This window comes from Urocitellus parryii, chromosome X (assembly GCF_045843805.1).
Source record: "Urocitellus parryii isolate mUroPar1 chromosome X, mUroPar1.hap1, whole genome shotgun sequence".
Classification (NCBI taxonomy): Eukaryota; Metazoa; Chordata; class Mammalia; order Rodentia; family Sciuridae; genus Urocitellus; species Urocitellus parryii.
Genome location: NC_135547.1, coordinates 88,687,506 through 88,714,101, shown reverse-complemented (window position 1 = coordinate 88,714,101; position 26,596 = coordinate 88,687,506).

Below are 26,596 nucleotides of genomic sequence, written 5' to 3'. Positions count from 1 at the left end.
TCTTTCTTTTTTTTCTTTTTTTAATCAGGGAGCGGGGTTACTGGGGATTGAAATCAGGGGCATTCGACCACTGAGTCACATCCTCAGGCCTATTTTGTATTTTATTAGAGACAGGCTCTTACTGAGTTGCTTAGCACCTTGCTTTTGTTGAGGCTGTGTTTTTTGAATTCACAATCCTCCTGAGCACTGGGATTACAGGCATTGTGCCACCACACCCCATTATCCAGAAGATTTCTAAGAGAAACCTTCTATAAATGACAAATGAAGAAGTTTGTGTGTTATTTATTACATGAGGAGGAGGCCTACATCACTCTTGTTTATTTCTTACACTGTGATATTAGGAATTTCTAAAATCATACTCTTGAGCAGGCATGGTGGCACATTCCTATAATTCTAGAGACGACGCTGGAGGCTGCGAAAGGAGGATCTCAAGTTTGAGGACAGCTTCAGCAATTTAGCGAGACCCTCAGCAAATTAGTAAGACCCTGTCAAGAAAGAAAGAAAGGAAGGAAGAAAGGAAGAAATAAGACTCTGTATGTTACTCAGTGGTAAAGTATACCTGAGTTGACTCTCTAGTACTTAAAAAAAAAAAAAAAAAAAAAAAAAACCACACACACACACAAACATCCTCCCCCAAAGCCATACAATTGAAATTATTTCAAACATCACCTACCTGATAAAGTTAAAACTTTTTGGTATGCTATTTTAAAAACAATCAACCTTGCTTTTTAGAGCAGTTTCAGCAAAATTTAGCAGAATGCAGTTTCCATATATCCATATGTCCCTACACACGCTCACTGCCTACTCTACCAGTTACAATCAATGAATCTACATTGACACAAAATTTTGACCTAAGGGTTCATTCTTGGTGTTGTACATTTTATAAGTTTGGGCAAATATATGACATGTGTCTACCTTTATACTATCATACAAAGTAGTTTCACTACCCTAAAAAAATCCTCCATGTTCTGCCTATTCATCTCTCTCTTCCTCCCAATCCCTGGCAACCATTGATTCTTTTCTGACTCCATAGCTTTGTGTCTTTCAGAATGTAGTATATTTAGAATCATACAATACACAAATTTTTCAGATTAGGGTCTTTCATTTAGCAATATGCATTCAAGTTTCCTCCATGTCTTTTCATGGCTTGATGGCTCATTTAAAAATTCTTAATAATACTCCATTGTCTGAATATAACATCCTTTGATAATCTATTCACTTCTGAAAGATACTTTGGATGCTTCCAAGTTTCATGAAAAAAAATTGTGAATGAAGCTATAATAAATATCTGTGAGCAGGTTTTTGTGTAGATATAAATTTTCAACTTCTCTGGAGAAATACCAAGGAGTTATGTTATAGCTGGAGGATTTGGTAAGAATGTGATTAGTTTTGTAAGAAACTGCCAAACTGCCTTCCAAGGCTGTATCACTTTGCATTCCTGCAAACAATGAATAAGATTCTGGTTTTCCTACTTCCTTAGTTTGCATTTTCATGACTTGAGGGGAACATCTTTTCTTATGGTTATTTTTCCATTTACATATCTTCTTTGGTGAGATGTCTGTTAAGGTCTTTGACTTACTTTGAATTTTATTTAGTTTATTTCAGTTTAATTTTTTTGGTACCAGGAATTGAACCCAGAGGTACTTAACCATTGAGTCATATCTCCAGCTCCCTCTTTTTAAATAATACATATTTTTTAGTTGTAGCTGGACACTACATTTATTTATTTATTTATTTATTTATTTATTTATTTTTATGTGGTTCTGAGGATTGAACCCAGTGCCTCACACTTGCTAGGTGAGCGCTCTATCGCTGAGCCACAACCCCAGCCCCTCCAGCCCTTTTTATTTTTTATTTTGAGACAGGGTCTTGCTAAGTTGCTTAGGTCCTCAATAAATTGCTGAGACTGGTTTTGAACTTGCAATTTTCCTGCCTCAGCCTCCAGAGCCACTGGGATTAAAGATAGGCACACACCACTGCTCCCAGCTAAATTTTCTTTCCAAATTGACATAATATTTATACTTATTTTTGAGGCATAAACATGCACAGTATATAATTATCAAATCAGGGTAATTTGCATTTCCATCTTCTCAAATATTATAATTTCTGTGTGTTAGAAACTTTTTCCTGTAGTTATTTTGAAACATATAATTGATCACTGTACACTATAGTTGCACTGTTTTGTTACATAACATTAGAATTACTTTTTCACTCCCCCTGTGTTTTGGTACTAATTATCCACCCTCTCACCATCCTCTACTCTCCACCTCTCCCAGCCTCTAGTGCCCTATATTTTGTTCTGTACTTGTATATGATCAACTTTCTTAGCTTTCACAAATAAGTGAGAATATAATATTTATACTTATTTTTGAGTATTTTTTGGTATAGTGTTATACTTTGATAAACATGAACAGTATGACATTTGTCTTTCTGTGTTTGGTCCATTTTAATGGGGTTATTCCTTTTTCTAATGTTGAGTTTAGGAGTTATTTATTATGGCTGTTCCATGTCTTTTGCCTCTTCATAGATACTTTATAATTAGTTTGTCAAGAGCTGCTAAATAACCTGGTGGGATTTTTTCCAGGAATATGTCTGTTAATGATTTCTAATTTTAGTTTCATTTGATATATTTTGTATGATTTCTATTTTTTTATTTGTTGAGGTATTATTTTTCTGGTCCATAATGTGGTCTATCTTGGTGAATGTTCCATACAAGCTTGTGAAGAATATGTATTCCACTAAGATTGGATTGAGTAGTCTATAGATATCCATTATATTTGATTCATGGTGGTATTAAGCTGTGTCCTTACTTGCTTTCATCCTGCAGAATGTGTTAATTACTGATATTTCCAACCATGATAGTGGATTAATCTATTTTTCCTTGCAATTCCATCAGTTTTTGTTTCACATATTTTCATTCTCTGTTTTTAGGCACATAAATGTTAAGGATTGTTATGTCTTCTTAGAGACCTGACCCCTTTATCATTAAGGAATACCCCTCTTTAGCCCTGATCACTTTTCTTGCTCTGAAGTCTGCTTTCTGAAATTAATACAGCTACTCTTCCTTTTGATTAGCGTAGCATGGTATATCATTGGCCATTCATTCAATTTCATCTGTAGGTGTCCCTATATTCAATATGGGTTTCTCTTTTTAAAAAATATTTTTAGGTGTAGGTGGACACAATACCTTTATTTTATTTATTTATCTTTATGTGGTGCCAAGGATTGAACCCAGTACCTTACACATGCGAGGCAAGTGCTCCACCACTGAGCTACAACCCCATCCCTGCAACATGAGCTTCTTGAGTCAAGACATATTTAGGTAACGTTTTTTGACCCACTTTGTCAATCTCTGTCTTTTAATTGGTATATTTAGACCACTGATGTTCAAATGATTATTATATTGTTGGATTAACATCTGTCATATTTGTTATTGTTTTCTATTTATTGCACTTATTCCGTGTCTCTATTTTTGTCTTCCATTCACTTTCTGACATATGTGTTTTTAATTGAACATTTTATATGATTCCATTTTCTCTTCCTTCTCAGCCTATCAGTTATATTTAAAAAAAAAAAAACATTTTTGGTGGATGCCAGAGAGTTTGCAATATACATTCACAACTAACACAAGTTAACTTTCATTTTTTTTTACTTGTAGCAAGGAGTACTATCAAACTTTACTCATTGTGTCAGAATGGAGTGTTAGCAAAAAACTTGCCCCTCATGTAGCATGATACCTACACTTGTGAACAAGTTCACTTTCAAATAATGCCATACTGCTTCATTATTTCTCTAGTTCCATGTATAACTGCTGTCATTCATACCACTCAAATATAAGCGCCACACACACACACACACACACACACACACACACACGATTGAATACCTTGTTTCTATTACTATTTTGAAAATCTTCTATGAAATCAATTAAAAACAATAAGTTATTTTGCCTATACTTATTCCTTTCCCAATGTTCTTCCTTTTTTATGTAAATCGTTTTTGAACCTGAGAGAAATACAAATGGACTTCAGTGAAGACTTGAAGCACGTAATAATACAAGTCCATTGTTGTTTATTCTACATGAAAGCAAAAAGACAAACGGAGTCAAGATAAAAGAACACTAAAGAAGGCCAAGCAGAGATATACTACTATGTTTAATTTAAAGGTAGAGAAGCCAGCATAATATTTGGGCTGCAGACCACAGGGAAATGTACACATTATACAATTTGTAGCCATTAAATCTTGTGCACAGAATTACTCACATCCATTTCTACTTCTTATCTAAAGGATAGGAATACTGCAGGGAGGGATCAGTATAAAGAACCAGTCAGCCTTTAACTGTTAAATTTGCAACTACGGATTTTAGTCCCCCTAATATTTAGGATTTAAGCAGATAATGGGTCAATTTAGGCAGAAGGATTGTGGTGTTGATATTGACTTGTAAGGCTTCAGTATTGCTTATTTGACTCATGTCTATAGATGATGTGGACAGAAAATATCAGGTACTGAAAAAACATCAGAAAATTATGGTAATTCTAGAGGTAAGAATTCCATGGTAATTCTCTTGAACTGGGGACACATGTTGAGAAGTTAATTGATCCATCAAACGGGGCAGAGGGGCAGAGAGAAAGAGAATCTATGTAATTGGTAAGTCCTCCACTTTTTAAGTAGAGTTGACAGGAATTTGGCAAAAATTATTGGTAGTCTATGCCTACAATGGGACAAAAATTTAGACTGATGACTGCAATGGTTATTGGCTAGGCCACTGCATCACTATTTTAGATGTTGCAATGAAAGTATTTTTTAAAATTAGACTGACACAACTCAGTAAACTTTGAATGAAGCAGTTTACCTTCCATAATGTGGGTGGGACTAACCAAATCAGTTGAATGCCTTAACACAAAAAAGACTGGTTTCCTCCAAGGAAGAAAAAATTGTGACAGCAGCCAGCCTTTGGACATGAGTTACAAGATGAATTCTTCCCTAGGTGTCCAGCCTGCTAAACTACCTGTATTTTTTCTAACTTGCCAGCATCCACAATTGTGTGACAATCACTTTAAACACACACACACACACACACACACACACACACTCACAGACTCCATGTTTGTTCTGTTTTTCTGAAAAACATACAATTACCATTTATTAATAGGTTATTACTCTTTCATACACCAAAGGTAATTGGGGACATTGAAAGGTTCTTTCCTCAGAATGGAGTAATTTTATTTTTAATTGAGCAGCTTTTTAGGTTGCTTGTGTCTTGGTTAACACAATGCAATTGTAATCCCAGTGCACCTGCCTCCCCAATATATGCAAGTGTCCTTATCTGTCTGTGCTATATTTGTGGAGGGCTTTGTGTTTTTCTTAATTTGTTTAAGTTATTAGTGCTGTAAGTTTGTGTCTTTGTTTTGTTTTTTTTTTTCAGGGCATCTTCAAAATGCCAAGCTACCTGTAACTCACCGATAGACATGAACTGCCAGCCTATTTTCTGCTTCTGATATTTCAGGCTTAGGGCTTTAATAACAACAACAACAACAAAAAAAGGTGGAAATCTCATTGGTATTGTTAGCATTAATGCCCAATTCCAGAGCATTCTTTTTTTAAAAATTTTTTTAGTTGTCAATGGGCATTTATTTATTTATCTTTATGTCTCACACATGCTAGGCAAGTGCTCCACCACTGAACTATAATCCCAGCCACAGCACACTCTTTAAAATGGTTTCTAAAAGGTCTTTATTGTTAAAGGTTCATCCTGTCCCTGTCAACAGGATTGGATTGTTTCTCAGTGAGAAAGGAAAACATCAATATACCATTTTAAAGAGTTTCTCCTATCTCTAGGGTTTTAGTGGATGTGGAGGAGGTATTCTTTCTTTTTCTTTTTTGGGGGGATGGTCTGGTGGCACAGGGGATGAAACCTGATGCCTTTCACATGATAACCAAGTGCTCTACAACTGAATTACACCACCTAGTATCATAGGAAAAAAAATGTTCTTGCAGTGCTGGGGACAGAACTCAAGAAGAGTTCTACCACTGACCTTTGCCCTTTACACCAAGGAGGTGTTATTTCTATCAGGGTTAGCTAAATATTCATTTAAAAAATTTTTAGATGTTGATGGACCTTTATTTTATTCATTTATTTATATGTGGTGCTGAAGATCAAACCCAGTGCCTCACACATACTAGGCCAGTGCTCTACCACTGAGCCAAAACCCAGCCCTTAATACTCATTTATGATGATCCATTTGGCTTTATCACATCAGGTTCTGGACCTTCCTGGTTCTACTGAAGGTGTGCTGATACAGATCTGAAAGCCATTTCAGCCAACCTCTTGGTTACTCTGAAACCCTCTTAGATTTTGCCAAGTACTTGGAGATCAACTGTAACTCTATGTAGTTATTGTAATTTTTCATTTGTTTTATGTATGCAAGGCATTTTAGTGGGGGAATTGAGTCAAACACAAAGAATAACCGCGGATCGGGGTTGTGTCAGTGGTAGAGCACTTGCCTAGCACATGTGAGGCCCTAGGTTCAATCCTCAGCACCACATAAAAATAAAATAAAGATATTGTGACCATATACAAGTAAAAAATAAATATTAAAAAAGAATAACCATAAAAATAAACAGGACAAATGGGTTAGAAATTCCTTTTCATCTTTGCACCAAAGAGTAAAGTTATTTAAGGAAAGATTGATAAAATTTGTCACATAAAAATAAAATTACCTGTGCAACTGTAGGCCATGAATAGTAAATAAACAAAAACCAGAAACAGTATTTGTAATTATGTGACAGATTCAGGGAAGGGGTTCAATATCTTCACACATACCTGTTAAAATAAATAAGATAATTACTTTAAAACATTAATAAATGTGGGAAGAGTATAAAATAAGAATTCTTGTAGTATGTAAGTGGCAATAGAAATGGGTCTGCAATATGCACCAGGAAAGTTTTAAAAATGTCTACATTTTTTAACCCAGTACTCTGGATCTCTATTATAAGTAATCAAAGATGGCGAAAAATATATATGTGCAAAAATATTCCTTTCATTTACAGAGAGACATACATTGATGACTGTATATAAGTGTTTTCCTCCTACACAAATCCTTGACTGAATTTTCCTAGAAGTTACTCCTGTGAGTTTTCTACCAGAAGGCAGAAACAAGAAATTGAAGAACAGATATCCATTTTAAGGAAATCTAAAGAGTATGTTTTACCAAACTCGGTCTCATACTTGAAAATAAGTACCTAATACATACTTAATACATGTGGTGGAGTTAACAACAACAATTACATATCTACAACTGCCAAGAACAAAATAAAAACCTGTTTTGTTACTTTATGGTGACTACCACCCAATGAACCAGATGCTACTACAATCTTCATTTTTTCACCGGAGTAAACTGTAGTATGCAAAGGAGCAGTAAACTGCCAAGAGGGTCTCAGGGCTCCTGGAAGAGGGCACCAAGATTCAGGTCCCTGGTCTTTCAGACTTGAAATTACACACTGTTTTGCAGAATGCTTTCCTGAACCCAGTAAAAGAATGAAATAAAAGATACACTGGGAAAGTGTAAAACAGTCAACAAAACATTTTTTAAAAATAGTAATAATTGTTGCTCCCAATTAATAAAGTGCTAAATTGAAAGTAAAAAAGCCACATAATTCATACAGTATTCAGAAAGTATGATATTCATTAGTAATATGAAAAAATACATGATATCTGCAAGGATAAGAATCAAAGAAATAAGTTACCTGCTCATTTATCCAGCAAATATGTACTGAGAACAACCTGCTAGATACCCTTTTGTTGGTATGCTAAAAATGCAGTGTTGAGCAAAAGCAATGCAAAATACCCCTACCTCCTATCCTTAGGAAGGTTATATTATATGTACTTTTCAGATAGGGGATCAGGAGTTAGTTTTGCTTTAAATATCAGTTATTAAATAATTTACCACTCTTCTAGGCTATATATTGCTTTAGGAAGACAAATGAATTTTTAAACATTTGAATGTTTTTTCAAATGATTTTTAAGACATGCTAAAAATAAGTCACTACACAACACAATCCTTATTGTATTTAAAAGGCACCTTTATTCTAGAAATTAGAAGAAAATATTTTAAGTGTTTGTATAATAAAGAAATGATGTTCCTCCCCTTTGAACATCACACAATGTACACGTGTATCAAAACATCAAAATACCAGTAAATATATGCAATTTTTGTTTCTATGTATCAGTTAAAAATAAATTTAACTTAAATGAAAAGTAAAGTGAAATAAAATGCACCTTTATAAGTGAAAAACCTGTAAGGAATTTGTAATGAATTCCTTATTATTATTATTATTATTATTATTACAAACTGGTATTAATGGTCATCAGTGGGTGATGCGATTGTGGATAACATTAGCTTTAATACACCTTATCTGTTTTCCAATTTTTTTTTTTTACAGTGAGACTGAGCTACTTCTATAAAGAGAGAATACATGCTCTCCACATAAGACCAGGTCCATAAACCCCAGAGCTATTAGGGAGAAGAAAGACAAGACATTTCAGAGAAACAGAAATATGTGTTGCTAGGGTACCTAGGCAGCCCCTCAGGAAAAAAAACAATTTGAAAAGCAAAAGGCTTTGTCCTTAGGAGGCGAATTTTACCTAGGGACCGCCCAGAAGCCCGCATCTCAATTTTCAGCTCCAGAGCTTCACAGGCAAGAGAAGGAGACCATTTTCTAGAAAAAGGCTCCACAGCGTTTTTTTCAAACAGGAAGGGCGGGGGTAAAACGCTCCCAGGTCCGCCAGACGGAGCAACACTGCCATCTAGAAGCCGGGGACAGCCAACAACCTCGAGAAAATTCATTTTTTCCGCTTTTAATCTGACAAAAGCACGGAAATCTTGGCTAGGGAAGCCAAGCCAGATGAATGCAAGAACCACAGAACGGATTGGTACCGCCAATGCGGACCAGGCGAACCTTACCCGGACTGAAGCTTCGCCTAGTCCCGCCCTTGAAACCATAGCAACTAGAACAGGAAGTCCCGGCGCCAGGGGAAAAACGCAGCCCCGGCTTAACAGGACTGACCTACGATTGGCAGGTTCTGGGCCTGCGCCTGGGAGCCCAATGAGGTTGCAGCCAGTCTCCTTCTTTCTTTTGGTCCTAGGCGTTTCTTTCAAATGTTCGGATTACTTGTTGGCGGAGGGATGAGACCAGTAATGTCCAGAACCTATTGCCCCACGTTCAAGATCTGTACCAGTCCCCTGCACAATGTCTCCCACGCACCCCAACCTTTGAGCACGCTTCTCATGCACACACTTCCTTTCAGCCTTCACCCCTCTGATCCTTCCTGGTGATCTCAGCGCCTAGGAGGTTGAGCAGACCACTACCATAGCCTCTCCGTCCTCACGGATGTTCTATTTCCCTCCTAATTTTCCCCGCCCCCAGTCATGCCTGGGCATCAGGGCAAATGGCACCTGCCATTTGTGTTTCTTGCATCCTTCCCATCATTACCAACAGTACCACCTTGGGTTCCTCCAGCTTCTTCCGTAATGTCTCTGCATAGACAGCGTTCAACCTCGTAGAGGCCCAGGCCACTGACTGCATAAAATTCCTTATCATCCATTAGGTCCTTTCTTGCTCAGCTTACCCAGAGATAAGAATTCTCCCCCTCAAACATGATTCTGCTGTTACTCCTCCCTAATCCCTAGTAACAGTCCTAAGGACAAACTCTGCACCCTCCACATCTGTATCTTCTCTCTTGTCCACTGACAATAGTTCTTCACAAACACCAACACCAAGTTTTCTCATGATAATCGCTAATAGTTTGTTGAGTAAAAAGAAGCAATTGGACATGAACTCTCACTACTTCCCATTAACACAGGCACAATCACTAAATAAAAATAAGAAGACAGTTTATTCCGAACCAAATATGAGTTACCATGATCTGGAAACACAGATTCAAGTTGCCCTGAAAGGTACTTTAAGGAAAAAGAAGTTGTAACGACCTTACAGGCAGGGAACAAAGACAATAAATCAATACATTGGACTAAGATAAAGAGGGGAAAATCTGACTATTGAGCTAATACTGAATTTTTAGAAGATTGGTTAAGTCAAGGGTCTGTTTTTTGTCAAGGAGGGGATAATTAACAAAGTCCATCATACATCCAGGAATGTTTACCTAGTAGTCACAAGAATGTTAGGTCAGATACAAAAGGTCAGAAGTAATGACTTGTTTTTCCAAAGGCTGAAGTGAAGAAACCCTTATCTCATTGCCTCCAGGTTAGCTGGTTTATTTATCCAGGTTACCAGGGTATAATCTTATGTACCTGTCTGCATTTTTTTTTTCTCCTTTTGGGAGGAAGAAGGTGTTCAAGTCAGATATTTGCTTGAAGAATTCTATTAAATTTCAATAAGTAAAACAAAACCACTCTCTTATCCTGAGTACCTCCAAGGTTCTGCCACATTTCCTTCACGTTTCAAAGAGGAAATCTATCTCCACTTTGATTATCATTCTTGCAAACCATTTGAGTCCTTCTTCTATACCTCCCTCCACTGCCAAGAAAACTGATTTTTATCCAGGTTACCAAGGTCTAATCTTATGTTCTCATCCTCAACTTAGTATATCTCAGAGGCCTTTGGTACCTTTGCTAATCCTATCCTTTTGAAATGGCCCCTCTCATACTTGCCCTCTCATACTTGTTCGTTCTCTCTCTCTCTCTCTCTCTCTCTCTCTCTCTCTCTCTCTCTCTCTCTCTCTCCCTTCCTTTAATTTTATATTTTAATTTTGGGTTTATGACCATATACTCTCCCGGTATTCCTCCAACCACAATGGCCACAATTACCCCTTCTCAGTAGATATTACTTCTTGCTTTCTGCATGAATTTTAACATGCCTCATTCTCATGCTATTCTGTCTCCCTTGATTATTTTTAATCCATTTTTCTTCGAGTAGCATGTATGTAATATGACTCCAACATTTATATTTCACCCACCAACAGGACCTCTGAGACCTCAATTTGTCTCTTTGTTTGATTGAACAAGAGGTATCATATATTGAACAGGTCCCAAGCACATGTCCTCAATGTATTGCATCTTGTTTGTTTCCACTGCAATCCATCTGCATGTCATTCTTTTTGTCCTGGAATTTTTAGTGAGGAAAGTTTTCAAACTTCAGAGGGGCTAGTATAATAAACCCACATACCTATCCTCCAGATTCAAAGGTAATCAATTTTGCCACAATTGTTTTATTACCCCTCTTTTTTGCTATAGTATTTTAAACTAAATTCACATTAGATCATTTTGCCCTAATATTTTGATATGCATCTCTAGAGAAACATAGTTTATATCATTACTTGACCATTATATCAGGTAATTGTAAATAGCAAATAGCAAATAATTATGTAATAATATAATTGATTTTCTTCAAATTGAATTTTTTGAGAAGTGCTCTTATCTTCATTAAAATGGTAATATAAAATTACAATTCAGATTAATATTGAGTACTTACAATATGTAAGACATTATGCTGAGTGCATGCATTACCCTGTGCTTTACTCCTCTCACAAAGTTTGTGCAGCCAGGACTATTTTTATCCTAATTTCACAGGAAGAGAGCTAATATTTTGAAAGGTAGGTGTAATGGCTAGTCTGAATTGTCAACTTGATTGAATTAAGAGCCTCCTAAGAGGCTTCTGGGTGTATCAATGAGGGTGTTCCAGGAATGATTGGCATGTGGGATAGTAAACTGAATCAGAGACCCACTCTAAGTGTGGGAAGCCCTGTGCAATCGGTTAGAGGCTTGAGTGGAACAAAAATGGGAAGAACAAGGAAGCAGCAGCAGATGCAATCTTGATTCTTCTCTTCTGGATCCTTCTGATTGCTGCTGTGATTGCCTGAGGACATCAGACTCCAGCTCCTACACTCTTTCAAATCTGACTCTGCCCAGTGACTCCTCAGGGAGTTTCCAGGTCTTCAGTCTGGACTGGGGTAGCATATGGTCTTCTCTTTTCCTGATGTTCCAGATTCTTGGACTGTGCAGTTACTGGTTCCTTTAGCTCTCCAGCCACCAAATGGTCATTATGGAACTATTCAGTTTCTGGTTGTGTAGCCAACTTAATAAATCCATATATACATCTCCTGTTGGTTCTGTTTCTCTAGAGAACCCTAATACAGTAGGGTAACTCAGCAGGTCCTCTTGGTTTGATCTTCTGAATATATCCTGTACCCATCTCTTTCTTTGCTTATCCATCACTATTTTAGTATCTGAACAATCCCATAATTTCTTGCCTTCATTACAGTTATTCTGGCCTGTTTATGTTCTACGAACATGCCAAGAATATTTTATCATAAAGGCTTTTGATATAGCAGATGTTTTTGCTTGGAAAGTCTACCCTCAGAGCTTTACATGGATTATTCCTTCTCAGCCTTAGGATTTCTACTGCATTATTTACCTTTTTGCAGAGGTTCTCTTTGACTACCTGTGTAAAGTAGGTTGTTCTTAGCCCAGAATCTGGACTATTTTCTTCCTAACACTTATCTAACTCATTTATTCATTGGTTAGTTGGTCTTCTATATCCTCCCCAGATAATTGGTAAATTACCAGCCATTACAAGAGTACATCTATTAAAAGAGTTTTTACTAATATCCACTGAATGCTGAATAAAGGACCACCTGAGACCCATTATTGCTTCCTTGCATTTTTTTGTTGGGTGGGGGGGGGGAGCCGGAGAGAGGGTTGTTACTGAAGAAACTCTCTTCAAATCTGCAGTTTATTTGCGATGCACATGTCCTCCAAAATAACTCCCCCAAAAATTTGGATGCATCTATTAAAGCTGTTAGTAATTCCTTGCCTACCTTATTTCCCATCCAAATAAGTAAATTCTTTACTTATTTTTGTCTGAAAAAACGAAGAGAGATTCTTCAAAGAATACTGATATTGATTTGGGAATAGCAGAGCATTGCAATGGAAATAATCATGCCTGCTCTAGTTTGCACCTTAAGTGTCATCCAAAAATTCATGGATTATAGGGATGGTCCCCACCAGATGGTGCTTTTAGAAGGTGGTAGAATATTTAAAAGATGGAGCATTTGGGGAAGTCTTCAGTTCACTGGTAATGTGCCCTTGAAGGGGATTTCAAGATCCTGACCCTTTTCTCTTCCTTTCACTTCTAGACCTTGAGATGAACAGTTCTACTCTGCCACACACTTCTGACATTATGTTCTGCCTTGCCACAGGTCCAAAGCAACAGGGGCCATCAATCACGGACCAAAATCCCCCAAACTGTGAGCCAAAAGAAACCTTTTATCTTTATAAGTTGATTTAATCTCAAGTACTTACTGTAATAATGGAAAGCTGTTTAACACAAACTATGAACATATTCAAAGAGATTGGAACAAATGGAAAAAAAATAGACAAAAATGAGAATGTTTACATCAGATATTTTGAAACAGCAATCTCTGACCATGATGATTAATAATTAGACAGCCATGTGAGATTGGACAGACAGTTAGTTACTGGGCAGATGTCCTTGTAGAAGAACCTTTTGTATCAGGTTGCAGTCTTCTGTGTAAGCTTATAGTCTGGCATAATCTTCTGTGATAGTTATTGTTAAGAAACCATGCATAAAACTGCTTTCTTCATGACCTCCTTGCTTCATTTATGTATTTTTTCTTTTTAGAATTGACACAAGTGACTCCAGTTTTATTCTTACAAATTTCACATTTTTCCACACTATTTAAAATAACATCATAGCAAATGTCATGGTTCCATGACACAGTGTTTTTCAGATTGAGTCATAACTAGCTGCTTCTTCTTCCTCTCTCTCATTTATCAAGGATTAATGGACAAAAATAATCTCCCTGTGCCTTGGTTTTCCTATTCCTACAAGGAGCAGTCAGGATCCTACACATATGGGGACTGACACGGTCCATTTTTTTGGAACAGAATAAGCATGTGTGAGCTCTCAAAATGTGTTTGACAGGCTCAATGCCTTTCCTGTAGGCTGCTGTCAGCTGGAGAATTGAGAAGCCTGAGAGAAAGCTGTAGAATGCCAGAATCTTCCCAATGTCTTGGCAGGAACTGATCTTGGTTCCTGCTGTGTTGTAGGTGATATCCCCACCACCAACAACAACTGCCTTCTCTGAGGGAGGAGTGTGGAAAGTAGCTGATTCAAAAGCCAGGGGTGCTACTGTTGCTAAAAGCTCAATCCTTGTTCCCAATGTCAATCCAATAACAATTTTGTGAGAAAAAGGAAAAAATTTTGTGAGAAAAAGGACACAATTTTGTGAGAAAAAGGAAAAAGAAGATTTATTGCTTTGTTAGCAAAATAAAAACACATGTGATTCTGCCCATCAGCAGGAATAGGGGGGCTTTTAAAGAGGCGACTCAAAGGCTACAATCCAAGTATTCTCTGTCTGCAGTTGTAATACACTTGTTAATTTGGGAGACAGTCATTTCTGAGATCTGTACCATCCCCAAAGTCTGGATTACTTCGTTCCTATGGTGGGTATGTAGTCAGGGACAGATAACTCTGCCTAGGATTACCTTTCTGGTAATCTTGTTTCCCCTGAGATTAGGAAGGGGAAGAGATTAGGGAGGATCAGGGAGAGGGGAAGAGAAAGAAACAGGTGCAGTTTTAAAAATAAGCTTCAGTGGCAGAACAGCAAGGATTATATTCAAAGCATAAAGTGGATCACTGTTATGCTATCATAAAGGAAGCCTATACCTGCTAGGTGACAGGTGACCCTGTAGCCAGTGCTGTGAAATGGACATCCCTAGACAAGGGCAGGAAGTAGGATAAGACCCAGATTCAGAAGGGTCTGCAGATGTCAATAAAGGTGGACTGAGACTTACTTAGCCTAGGAGCATCAGGTCCTGACCAAGATTAAAGAGACAAAAATACAAGTTAAAGCAGCCACAGACATAGGAGAGCAGGCAGCATCACCAGCAGGACCCAAAAACCTAGAGTCTTGTTTTCCTCAGACATCATTTAGTACAATGCAGGCAGCATCAGAGTGTCACAGACCCCTTCCCACATCACCAAAGACATTAAAATACAGAGGGCTGGGGCTATGGTTCAGCTTTAGAGCATTTGCCTAGCAAGTGCGAGGCCCTGGGTTCGATCCTCAGCACCACATAATGATAAATAAATAAAATAAAGGTATTGTGTCCAACCACAAATAAAAAATAAATACTTTAAAAAATGCCATATAGACCCTGTCCCTATCTTGGAAGAGTAGGAAGGTGGGGTGATGATCAGACACTGAGAATTTTCAGCCACACAGATTATTTACTCAAATGAACCATTCATGAGACTGCACTGGATGACATCAGATTACACATAAATTCAATGTTTATTTCCCTTTTACCTCCCAGTCCAGAGGGTAGACACCCATAATGGGGACCAGATCAGTCAGAGACAAATAAATGATCCAAAGTGCTCATTGGGTCTTACAGGCATGAGCAAAGTGTCCATATAGCATCTCCACCAGCTGATACAAGTGATGAGAACGAAGGCTGAGTTCCATTTCCCCACATGTGAAGACTCAACACCTGAGAAATGCTGAGGCAAGCATAGAAAGCAAGTTTTATTTAAAGGATAAAACAGAGATAGACTTCTCTGTAGAGAAGGGGTCCCAGAGATGGGTGATGGGTGAACAAGGAAGTGGGGTATTTACCCCTTTTATACATTTTAGAGTTCTTTTGTTCTCATGGCCTCTCTTCCCCCATCCTGCCTAAGTGACCAAAAGGTGGGCCAAAGGCTGAGTGATCCTGGGCAGGAAGCCAGCAGCCTAGGAGGCATTAATTAACAACTCCTACAACTCCCTACAGGGAGGAATAATTTCCTAGAGGTCTGGGGCTGTGGTTCAGCGGTAGAGCACTCATCTCACATATGTAAGGCCCTTGGTTCGATCCTCAACACCACATAAATAAAATAAAAGGGTAGGGGAGGGGGATAGTAGAGAATAGGACAGACAGCAGAATACATCAGACACTAGAAAGGCAATATGTCAATAAATGGAAGGGTAACTGATGTGATACAGCAATCTGTATACGGGGTAAAATTGGGAGTTCATAACCCACTTGAATCAAACTGGGAAGTATGATGTATTAAGAACTATGTAACGTTTTGAACGACCAACAATAAAAAAAAATGTATTGTGTCCAGCTACAACTAAGAAAAGAATATTAAAAAAAATTCCTGGAGGCAGGTCATCTTGGAAACAGGTTAGAGGATCAGCAGGATCAACAGGTTAGAGATATCAGCATTTTATTTTCTTTCCAACCAGCCCCTATCTTCCGGATCAGACCCAATTATTTATTACCTACACTGATTTTTTGTCCCTGGCCTCACAGCAACCCCTCTGTCCAGCATCTTATCAGTCCAAGAGAGCAGGATAATGGGGTGTTGCGCCTCTTCTTCTCCTTTAACCCAGAAAAAATTTAACTTCCATAAACAGACCCAGAAAACAGAACATTGAAAGAGGAGAGGACCATAAGATAGACAGTGGAGAGTAACTAATGAGAGTTGTCACTGAGGTGACTAGAGCCTCCTCAGAGTCTCTCATTGCCCTCCCCAAGTAATACAAATTTATGTTTAAAAACATAAATCCATTTCTCAGGTTCTGATCCTGCAACCTTGGGCAAAAATAGAGTTGTAGCACCATGCACTGCTGAAGAAAATCACAGAACCCCACTTTATAACCACTGTATGTTAACAGTCATCCTCATCTCCTGGGATCTCAGTGCTAGACAGCAGGCATTTTTTGTGGCTCTGGTCTCTCGGATCCTTTCTGAGAAGATCCCAACATTTCACCTGTCTCCTCTATCATATATCAGTGACTCAGGTCTTAACCAAGGCACATTTCCATTCTTAACTGAGATGGAGGTAGGCAGGAGAGGGAGAAGGGCCTCTGTGCTGGACATGCACTCTGCTGTCTGGTCCACATTCTTCTGCTCATCAGCACTGGGTCACTCAGCTCTGGAAACCATCCAAGTGGAAAGGCCAGGACAGATGGGAATTGGTGACTCGCCAACTCCTTTTCTTCCTGTGAGCAGAGGTTGAGACAAAGACCCAAAGTTGGTTACCAGGGAAACTGAAGCTGAATCCACCTGACTCAAGAGAAAAATGAACAAAGGAGTGGAAAATGAGACACAGAATGTATTGTGGGAAGCATCCCACGGACATGAAAGTGTGATTCTCAGTAAATGTTTGTCACAAGAGTCCTTGCAAATGTGCAGTTGAGTGTACATATGTGTGCTCAGGAGCACTCTTTGCAGCCTAGAAGATACAGTGACATGATGTAAAAGCAGGGACTGCTAGCAATGAGGAAAGAATGTAAGCAGATTCCAAATTATAAAAAGCACAAGGCATATTTTATCAATGAAATATTAATGACACTCTCCTTACTGAATGTCTAATGATGTTTTCTCACACACCATCACAACTGTGAATGAACACATCACTGGGAGGGGCTAGGCAATGGTCCTTCTATAAGATACAAGGCTCCTCCTGATATATTATTTTGCTTGATCTGGTGAAGGACAAGCTCCTAGAACTCCAACTTCCCATGTTGTTAAGGGAAACCCAACATTTGGTAGGAATGTTTGGATTCTGGTGCTAAACTAGATCTTCACTTCCAACATCTGATGTTCCTGTTTATTGAGTCACCTCAATAGATATTTAATCTTTCTTTACTTTCCAGTAGGACCTGAGCAACAGGCACTTGATAAACTTAAGGAAGCTGTTACTTGTCTTCTCTCATTAGCATCTTGAAGGTTGGACTTACAATTAGAGGCTTTCCACCACTCCAAAATTTGCTTCTTGGAGACTCTGAATCACATAGTCAGGCAAACACCTACTCATAGGTTTTTGTTGTAAATAGTTCCTAGACTCAGCTGGGCGTAGTGGCACATGCCTGTAATCCCAGCAGCTTGGGAGGCTGAGACAGGAGGATCATGATGATTAAAAAGCCAGCCTCAGCAAAAGTGAGGTGCTAAGCAATTCAGTGAGAGCCTGTCTCTGAATAAAATATAAAATAGGGCTGGGGATGTGGCTCAGTAGTCAAGTGCCTCTGAGTTCAATCCCTGGTACAAAAAAAAAAGTTTCTAGACTCAGTTCAAATGTATTTGCCATTAGATAGGCATCACTTTGCAGCATGCTGACCACTTATGGATGATGAACTAGTTGCCCTACAGACCCAAATTCCTGTTATGACCTGCATAATGGAGAAAGCTCCCAAATCAGTTGAATCAACATCTTGGCTCTCTGGTGCATGCTTGTAATTCCAGTGACTTTGGAGACTGGATAAGAGGATTTGCAAGTTGAGACCAGCCCCAGCAATTCAGTGAACTCCTCGATAACTTAGCAAGATCCTGTCTAAAAATAAAAAAATAATAATAAATAAATAGGTCTTGGGATGTAGCTCAGTAGTATAGAACCACTGGGTTCAATCCCCAGTATAAAAAAAGGAAAAAGAAAAATCAGCACAGAAGCCTCCTTAATAAAATAAAATGATATCAGTAGGATTAAGCCAAATCCAATTCTGCTGAAGTTTCAGAACTCCATGAGGAAATAACCACACATTTGTGCCAGCAAAGCTAACTCAGAAACTCTAGAAATGCCTCCACCTTTTTCTCAAACGGGGATCAGAGGGAGGATAATCAGCATTCTCAAAAATAGAAAAGCACTCTTTTAAACATGTAGCAAACACAGAGCATAAGGGGGTCAGAAAATGAAGAGCTGAAGCCTACCATCCAGTGTTAGTCAGCTTTTTGTCACTGGAACAAAATACCTGAGAAAAACAACTTAGAGGAGGAAAGATTTATTTTGGTTTATGACTTCTGAGAAGATCCTGATTGTGCTCTAGACTTGACAGTTCTCATTAGTGTCTGAATTCTTCTGCAAGGGAAAGACATTTTGGGGAGAGAAGCAATTGAGGAAAATTTCCCCATTTTTGACTTTCAGTGAAGAAGAAGATGGGGAAGATAAGGTGGCCATTTCATTGAAGACTGTGAATGATATAGTCATGGGTATCATGCTCATGTCCTCCATCTTCTGAGGGTTCTTCATCCAAATGGATGCAGCCAACTCCTCCTTCTGTGCCTCAGTGGACAAATTCCACCCTGTTCCAGGTCAGCTCCAGTTCTCTTTGTTGTAAGACTCCATAGTACTACTGCTGGTCCTTAGCTCTCCCTTGGCAGATGTTTAAATATTTAGCTGCAAAGTGTCTCCCTTGACACAATTATAATCTCCTAATCATTTGATTTGGAATGCAGTGTGGCCACAATTTCTCTAAGTCAATTCTTCTTTTGCAATATTTCCAGAGAACTAGGCACTCTGTGCTGGTACATTTGACAAAAATGCCCAGCAGATCTAAAAAGGGCATAAGCACTAAACAACCAATAGCACTCATAGCAACAGCAGCAGTATCTCACATATTACATAGGAATGCGGGGGGGGGGGTGTTAGAAGAGAAACTAATCAAAAAGGAGGGACACATGTGGGGAGGAAAAATGCATCATATACTCTGAATTCAAGGCCTGGCTTTAATGAGCCAGGCACATGCCTGTAGTCCCAGCTACATGGGAGGCTCAGGTAGGAGGATCATAAGTTTGAGGCCACCCTGGACAGCTTAGTAAGACCCTGTCTCAAAATAAAAAATAAAAAGGGCTGGGGATATGGCTCAGTGATTAAGCACCCCTGAGTTCAGTACTCAGTGCTGAAAATAAAATTAAATAAAATGAAACAAAACAAAAGTAACTGTAGTGCTGTAACTATACTTCATGCAAGAGTGGAAACTCCCTGTTTGCTAATAAGATGCCATGATTGAAACTTTAGTGAATTATTACTAAAGTTTATTAGGGAGGCTATATAGAATATATAGTAATACCATATCATTAATTCTTTGGGAGCTATAATGCAATTTACTTGTTTAGATGTATTATTGAGCAAGATACTGTTATATCAGGTAAAACAACCCATAATATCATAGATGATGGTGTGTCATGTGAGTATGATGGACAGTAAAAAGAAAAAAACTGTGCAGAATATGTGTTTGCACCAGCCAGGATGTATACAAAACCTATGATTAATGTAAGGAGTCCAATATAATGGCTGATTTTGCAGCAACATTGAAACTGGATTCTCTTAGCACATCCGTACTGATAACATTCTCCTGATTCAAAATTATATTTTTCCCTTCTTGGTCAAGCCCGCTCAGAATCCTTTCTCAACTATATTACCTAGACAATGGAAACATAAATAGCAAATATATCTAGTTCTTTTTAATATAATGCTCTACAGGATATAAGTTTAAAACCACACTTAAGAGTAGAATTCACTAAAGTTAGAGTTTCAGAGATAATAGGAAATGTTGAGACATGAGGAGAATTGGTTTTCCTTTTAAGATGATTCATGAACATCTTTAACCAAGGCAGAAATAGCCTTATCAGAATAGGAAAGAGGGATGGTTCAGCCTACCAAGGAAGGTTCAATTGGGTTTGGGGCTGGAAGAACTTCAAATCTTCTAAACCCTCCCTAAGATACCTCTAATAATTTAAATGAGAATTTGAGTCACAAACTTGGTACTGTGGTTTAGATAAGTCTCCCCACAAGGATCCATGTATTAAAGGCTTAGTTGCCTGCCTGTGGCACTATTGGGAGGTAATGGTAACTTTAAGAGATGAAGCCTAGTGGAAAGAAGTTACATCAATTGGATTCATTGTTACCATTTCATATTGCATGTGATGTACTTTGATACATGCATATAACATACTTTGATCTTATTCACTCTATTTACCTCTTTTCTTCCCCCTAGCTTCTCCCTGGTTCTATTCCCTTTCTCTAATAGTCCCCCTTGTATTTTTTTCTATATTCCACATATGAGAGAAAATATGTGATACTTGTATTTCTGAGTATGGCTTATTTCACTTAATAAAATGGTTTCCATTTCCATCTATATTCCTGAAAATTACAGGATTTCATTATTTTTATGACTGAATAGCACTGACTAATATATGGGTAAACCAAGTTTCAAAATGGCTCTCATACATTAGAAAGCATGTATAACATTATAGAGAAAAGAAGAATTGACCCCAAATCTCTCTCTGGGCTGTAAATCAAGGAGCTATAGGTGGAACTAACAAGAGACTGTTATGACCTACAGTTGTTGAGGCATCTGATTACATGAATTTGGACATCTCCTGGGTAGGGGTTCACAGAAATACCACATCCAGAAATTAATAAATACTATTTCTTTGAGGACTTCTTTAGTGCACTACACTAGAAACTGGGTTCAGAGAAGAAGAAGGAAAAAAAAACAAGCAAAATTTGCTATGTGACTTAGTGCTTACTGATCCTTGTTGCATATCTGTCATTGCACATGTGCCCTGCTGTCTGTCTTCTGTGCCCAAGGCTGTGCCAAGGCAGGTAGTGTCTTCATTCTTTCTTGTGGAGTGTTAGAAGGTAGGTCCTTAGATCATCCCTATCAGAAATCCTAGTGTTCAGGAGTGTGAGGAGGCGCCTGTGGGCTTCTGGCAGGTTTGGTGGGTGCTTCATGGCCTGTGTTTGGAAGGTTCAGCTGAGGGTTCCATGGCCTTGGTGCTAGGAAGGATCTGGAGGATGTTGTCCTTCTTGCAGGTGATACCATTGTCATGGTCATTTGTAATTGTTGAAGGATTGGGAAAAGGGAGCAAGGTGGCCTACAGTGAGGTTGTTATTATAGATAGGGCAAGGCTTGGGGATGGTGATGGAGTTATCCAAATCTTGGAGGTGTCATCTGGGTCCACAGAACAGATTCATGAGTCCTCAGTGTGAACTCTGGTTGGGTGCAGTGTGGACAGTGAGAAAAGGAGCTGGAAATTGGGGACAATGTAGGGTTGTTACTGAGTCCTGGAGACATGTAGAGTTCTAGTGAGGAATATGCCCATTGCTTTGTACCTCCACTTCTCAACTCTGCTGTGGATGGTACAGAAATAGCCATACAAGGTACCAAAAGGACATGTGATGTTACGCATCCAAACAAACTTTACTTTAAGGGGTAAATGGGCCTAATTAGTGGGAGTCTGACAAAAGAGTAGTCACTCAAAATTTAATTCTCCATAAGTGTTTCCCCAACTGTCTTCATGAGAAGGAATCTAGCTGCCCAGCTAAACATCATCATTGGAAATGCCCTCTTTTACCATATTCCTTAAAACAATTTCTCTATCAGTATGGCCAACGTAAATGCCTTCACAAACACCTGGGAAGCATCCACACATATACTTATCCTAGGAGTTATTTTAAAAGTATTTTCTAAATTTTAAAACAGTACAGGTAGACATTTGGCCATGAACATGGCCAAATATAGTTATCTTCTTCAGTGTATTTTGTAATTCATATTATTCTACTTTCAATATAAAGTGAGAAAGTAAGATGAAGACCTAAATCTAGAGGAAGAAGCAGCAAAGAAGCATCTTTTCAGCTGCTTGAGCCTCTGGTTGTGAGGGTTTCACTATTTGATGTTTTCTGTTGATAGAAATTTATGCTTGAGAAAATATAGAATGGTGTAGATACACTGATAAATTTCTTCCTTGCTGACAAAGGGTGATAGTTGGTCCTGTGAAGGAAAAATTGATCCAGGAGGATTTCATTTTGTTGAAGTCTAGATAGATGCTCTCGCATTCTTGGGAATTATGCCTAATGACTTCCTTCTTATGCTGACTAATAATAGATGGCAAATATCCACCTCACCATAGATGAAAATACCTTCTAAAATCATTGCACATAAGTATTTTGGGAATGAAAACTGTAGGAAGAATAAGTTTATTAAGAATAAGTTAGGGGCTAGGGTTGTAAAATGAAATAAAGGTATTGTGTCCATCTACAACTAAAATATATTTTTTAAAATTTTTATTACTTATTGATGGGCCTTTGTTTATTTATTTATTTGTTAATATGTGGTGCTGAGAATTGAACCCAATGCCTCATACATGCTAGGTAAGCACTCTATCACTGAGCCACAACCCCAGCCCCAACTAAAATATTTTTTAAAAAAGAATAAGTTAGGGGGCTGGGGATGTGGCTCAAGCGGTAATGCGCTTGCCTGGCATGCGTGTGGCGCTGGGTTCGATCCTCAGCACCACATAAAAATAAAAATAAAGATGTTATGTCCATCAAAAACTAAAAAATAAATATTAAAAAATTCTCTCTCTCTCTTAAAAAAAAAAAGAATAAGTTAGGCCATGTGTGGTGGAACATTCCTGTAATCTTAATGACTTGGGAGGCTGAGGCAGGAGAATCACAGGTTGAAAGACAGCCTGAGAAACACAGGGAGGCTGTTAGACCCTTTCTCAAAATATAAAATAAAAAGGGATGTGGCTCAGTGGTTAAGCACCCTTAGGTTCAATCTCTGGTACCGAGAACAAAAACAAAAAATAATAACTTAGAATCATGTTGAATTAATGCCTTTAGACTTAATTTTGTGATTAGATAGGCATAAGCATATTATGTATACTTATTACAAAACATGTAATAAAAGTAAGTTTTTATTTATACGTACATACTCCAACAGGCTGAACATCCTGGTAATGAACAACCTCTATAAGAAGAGCCATTAACTAAAAGTCAAAATGATATACCTGGCCAGGAAGGAGAGCCTGAGGCTCCAGGTAAAGGAAAAAGAAGGCAAAATGCCAGAGTGTTTAAGGTGTATGTGTACATCATGTTTTATGACTTCACCAGTAACAGGAGGAGAGATGACATTAGAAAAGGCATCAAAGGTTTCCTGAAAGTTGATTAGAAAAGGAAAGAGTATAATTTTCAACTTTGTGTAATCTCTCACTGTGAAGTATTTTCCATTTTTCTTGAACAATTCTTTTGTGTGCCTAAAAAATACCATCTTTTATAGAGCTCTACAAATTAAAGGAAATAATGTTTAATTTTCACTACAAAATTGTACTCACTGAATAAAATCTGGAAACACCTTTCAATAGCATGTATAGAGTGCCATGTAAACACACTGCTAACACCTGCAATAATCAAAAGGAAAATAAATAGTATGAATATGTGCACAATAAATGCTTAATATCTTAAGTTTTCAAAGAAATACAAATTAAAACCACAAAGAGATTCAGCTACAATAAGGGTTAAGATGAGAAGGTAAGAGGAGGAGAGGACAGAGGAGGAGGAGGGAGAAGGAGATAGAAATCCTTCTGTTGACAAGGATCCAAAACAACTGCAACTAAAAAGATCTCCCACAGTGCTTTTAGAATATAGCTTATTTCAACCACTGTTGCCAACTGTTGACACTGTTTTGTAGAACCAGTTAAAACAATACTTAAACAGCATCTCCTATAATAGTAGTATATACCTAACAGATATGTGCCTATATGTTTACCTAAGAGACATGTACAGAAATATTAATAGTAATATTAATTCATAGTGGCAAAATTGGAAATAATCCAAATGTGTATCAACTTTAGAATAAATAATAAAATTGTTAAGTATTTAAAAATGGATTGTTAAGAAGAAATGAAAAATATTTGTTACATTCTTTTTTGTTCTAATTAGTTGTACATAACAACAGAATGCATTTTTACACATCACACATAAATGTATTATAACTTCTAATTCTTCTGGTTGTACATGATGTAGGATTACAATGGTCATATAATCATATATGTACATAGGGTCATAAAGTCTGATTCATTTTATAATCTTACCTACCACCATACCCTCTCCCCTTCCTTCACTCCCCTCTGTCTAATCCAAAACACCTCTATTTTTCCCTAGTCCCACCCCACTTACTGTGAATTATCATTCACATATCAGAAAACATTGAGCCTTTGTTTTTTTGGGATTGGCTTATTTCACTTAGCATGATATTTTTCAGCTCCATCCACTTACTAACCAATGCCATAATTCCATTTTTCTTTAAGGATGAGAAATATTTCATTGAGTATATATACCACAAGAAATGAAACATATTAAACTACCATACCCACACCAGCATGGGTGAATTAATTTCACAAACATAATATGGATTGAAAGAAGCCAGACAAGAAAAGTTTATGTATAGTGTCAGTCCATTCACATAGCATTCAATAATCGGCAAATTTGTTCTTTTCTGTTGGGTAAGGATTGCATTGGGAAAGTATTGTGATGGGGGCTTTTTTTTTTTGGTGATTTGAATGGTCTTGACAGGTGGAGCAAAAGGAATATTTAGGGTGGTGAAACTCATCTGTGTGATACTGTAGTGGTGGATACATGGCTCCAGGCACTTATGAACACCCATAGAACTGCACAACACAGAGTGAATCTGAACATAAAATATACACTTTATTAATGAATCAATCAGTATTGATTCATTAATCTTACTAAATGTATACAATAATGTAATATTTTAATGATAAAGGTAATTTAAGAGGCTTACAGGAACTCTCTGTGCTTCTTATACAATTTTTTTGTGACCCTTAAATTTCTCTAAAATATATAGTCTTCATTAAAAAAAAAAGTCAGAACAGTGGTAAATTTTTCTGGGGTAATGATTGAGAATTAATAATGATGGGAGCTTCCATGGTTGCTGGCAATGTTCTACATCATCATGTGGTTAATGGATCTAGGCATGGCTCATCACATTGTAATATCAAAATTTGTGTGTGTGTGGGTTTGTGCGTACACACGTGTATAATGAAAAAAATCTTTTCTCTTGAAGAAAAGAAGATCCAGAAAAACATAAATAAAGGTCAGAATGTAAAGGCCTCATTAAAATACACTCTGTCTCGTGATTTGAAAGCTCTTTTGACACAACTGCTGATTGCTAAAATTTGTCCTGACATAAATAGCCCCAAATAAGTTGAAAAAAGAAGGCTTTCTCTCCTAAACTTGACTGCTCAGGTATCATACTGATCTCTGAGCTCATAGTTTTAATGACTGTACCTCATCATACTCACTTTTGGATGGTACTTGAGGTTTTGACTGCAGAACAGGAAATATGGGTAATTTCTTGAATGCAGATTTTGAGGGCAAAATAAATACTTGTGTGTTGATTATCATCTTCATCTTAGAAACCTGTGAAATTGGAGGAGCTCTTTCATGACTGTGGGAATCTCTCTGCTTTTTGTAGGGGCTGCCCTATGGTGATAGATCTTCAATACACACCCCTGTTTACCAAGTAAATCATTTTCTTTTCCAGGCTGGTGATGTCTTTGGAGGAAGGGCAGAATATACCACTATTCTATCTCCTTTGGGAAGGCTGCAAGTTCTGGTTGACCATAAGCATAGCTCCTACTATGTGGCATGCATCACCCTTTGTGCTTCCAAATTCTGTTTCCTTTATTTTCTCAACATCCCACTGTAGATTTTATAATACCTTCTAAAATAGGTATGCAAGTGTGATATGAATTTGATTTAAACTTTACTGTGCCATGTGTTACATCTTAATGTCAAAATGTTAGTTCTCCAACATTAACTTTTATTTAAAGTTAGGTCCTTAGTGCAATATTCTGATAAATAATAATATGAAAACCCTTGTCATTGCTCTGTCATTATAATTACAATTTGGCTGTTTGTTGATGGGATTAGCATCATCTTGGACTTGATTTTCACAGGAGATGCTAGGCATACAGCATCTCTAACC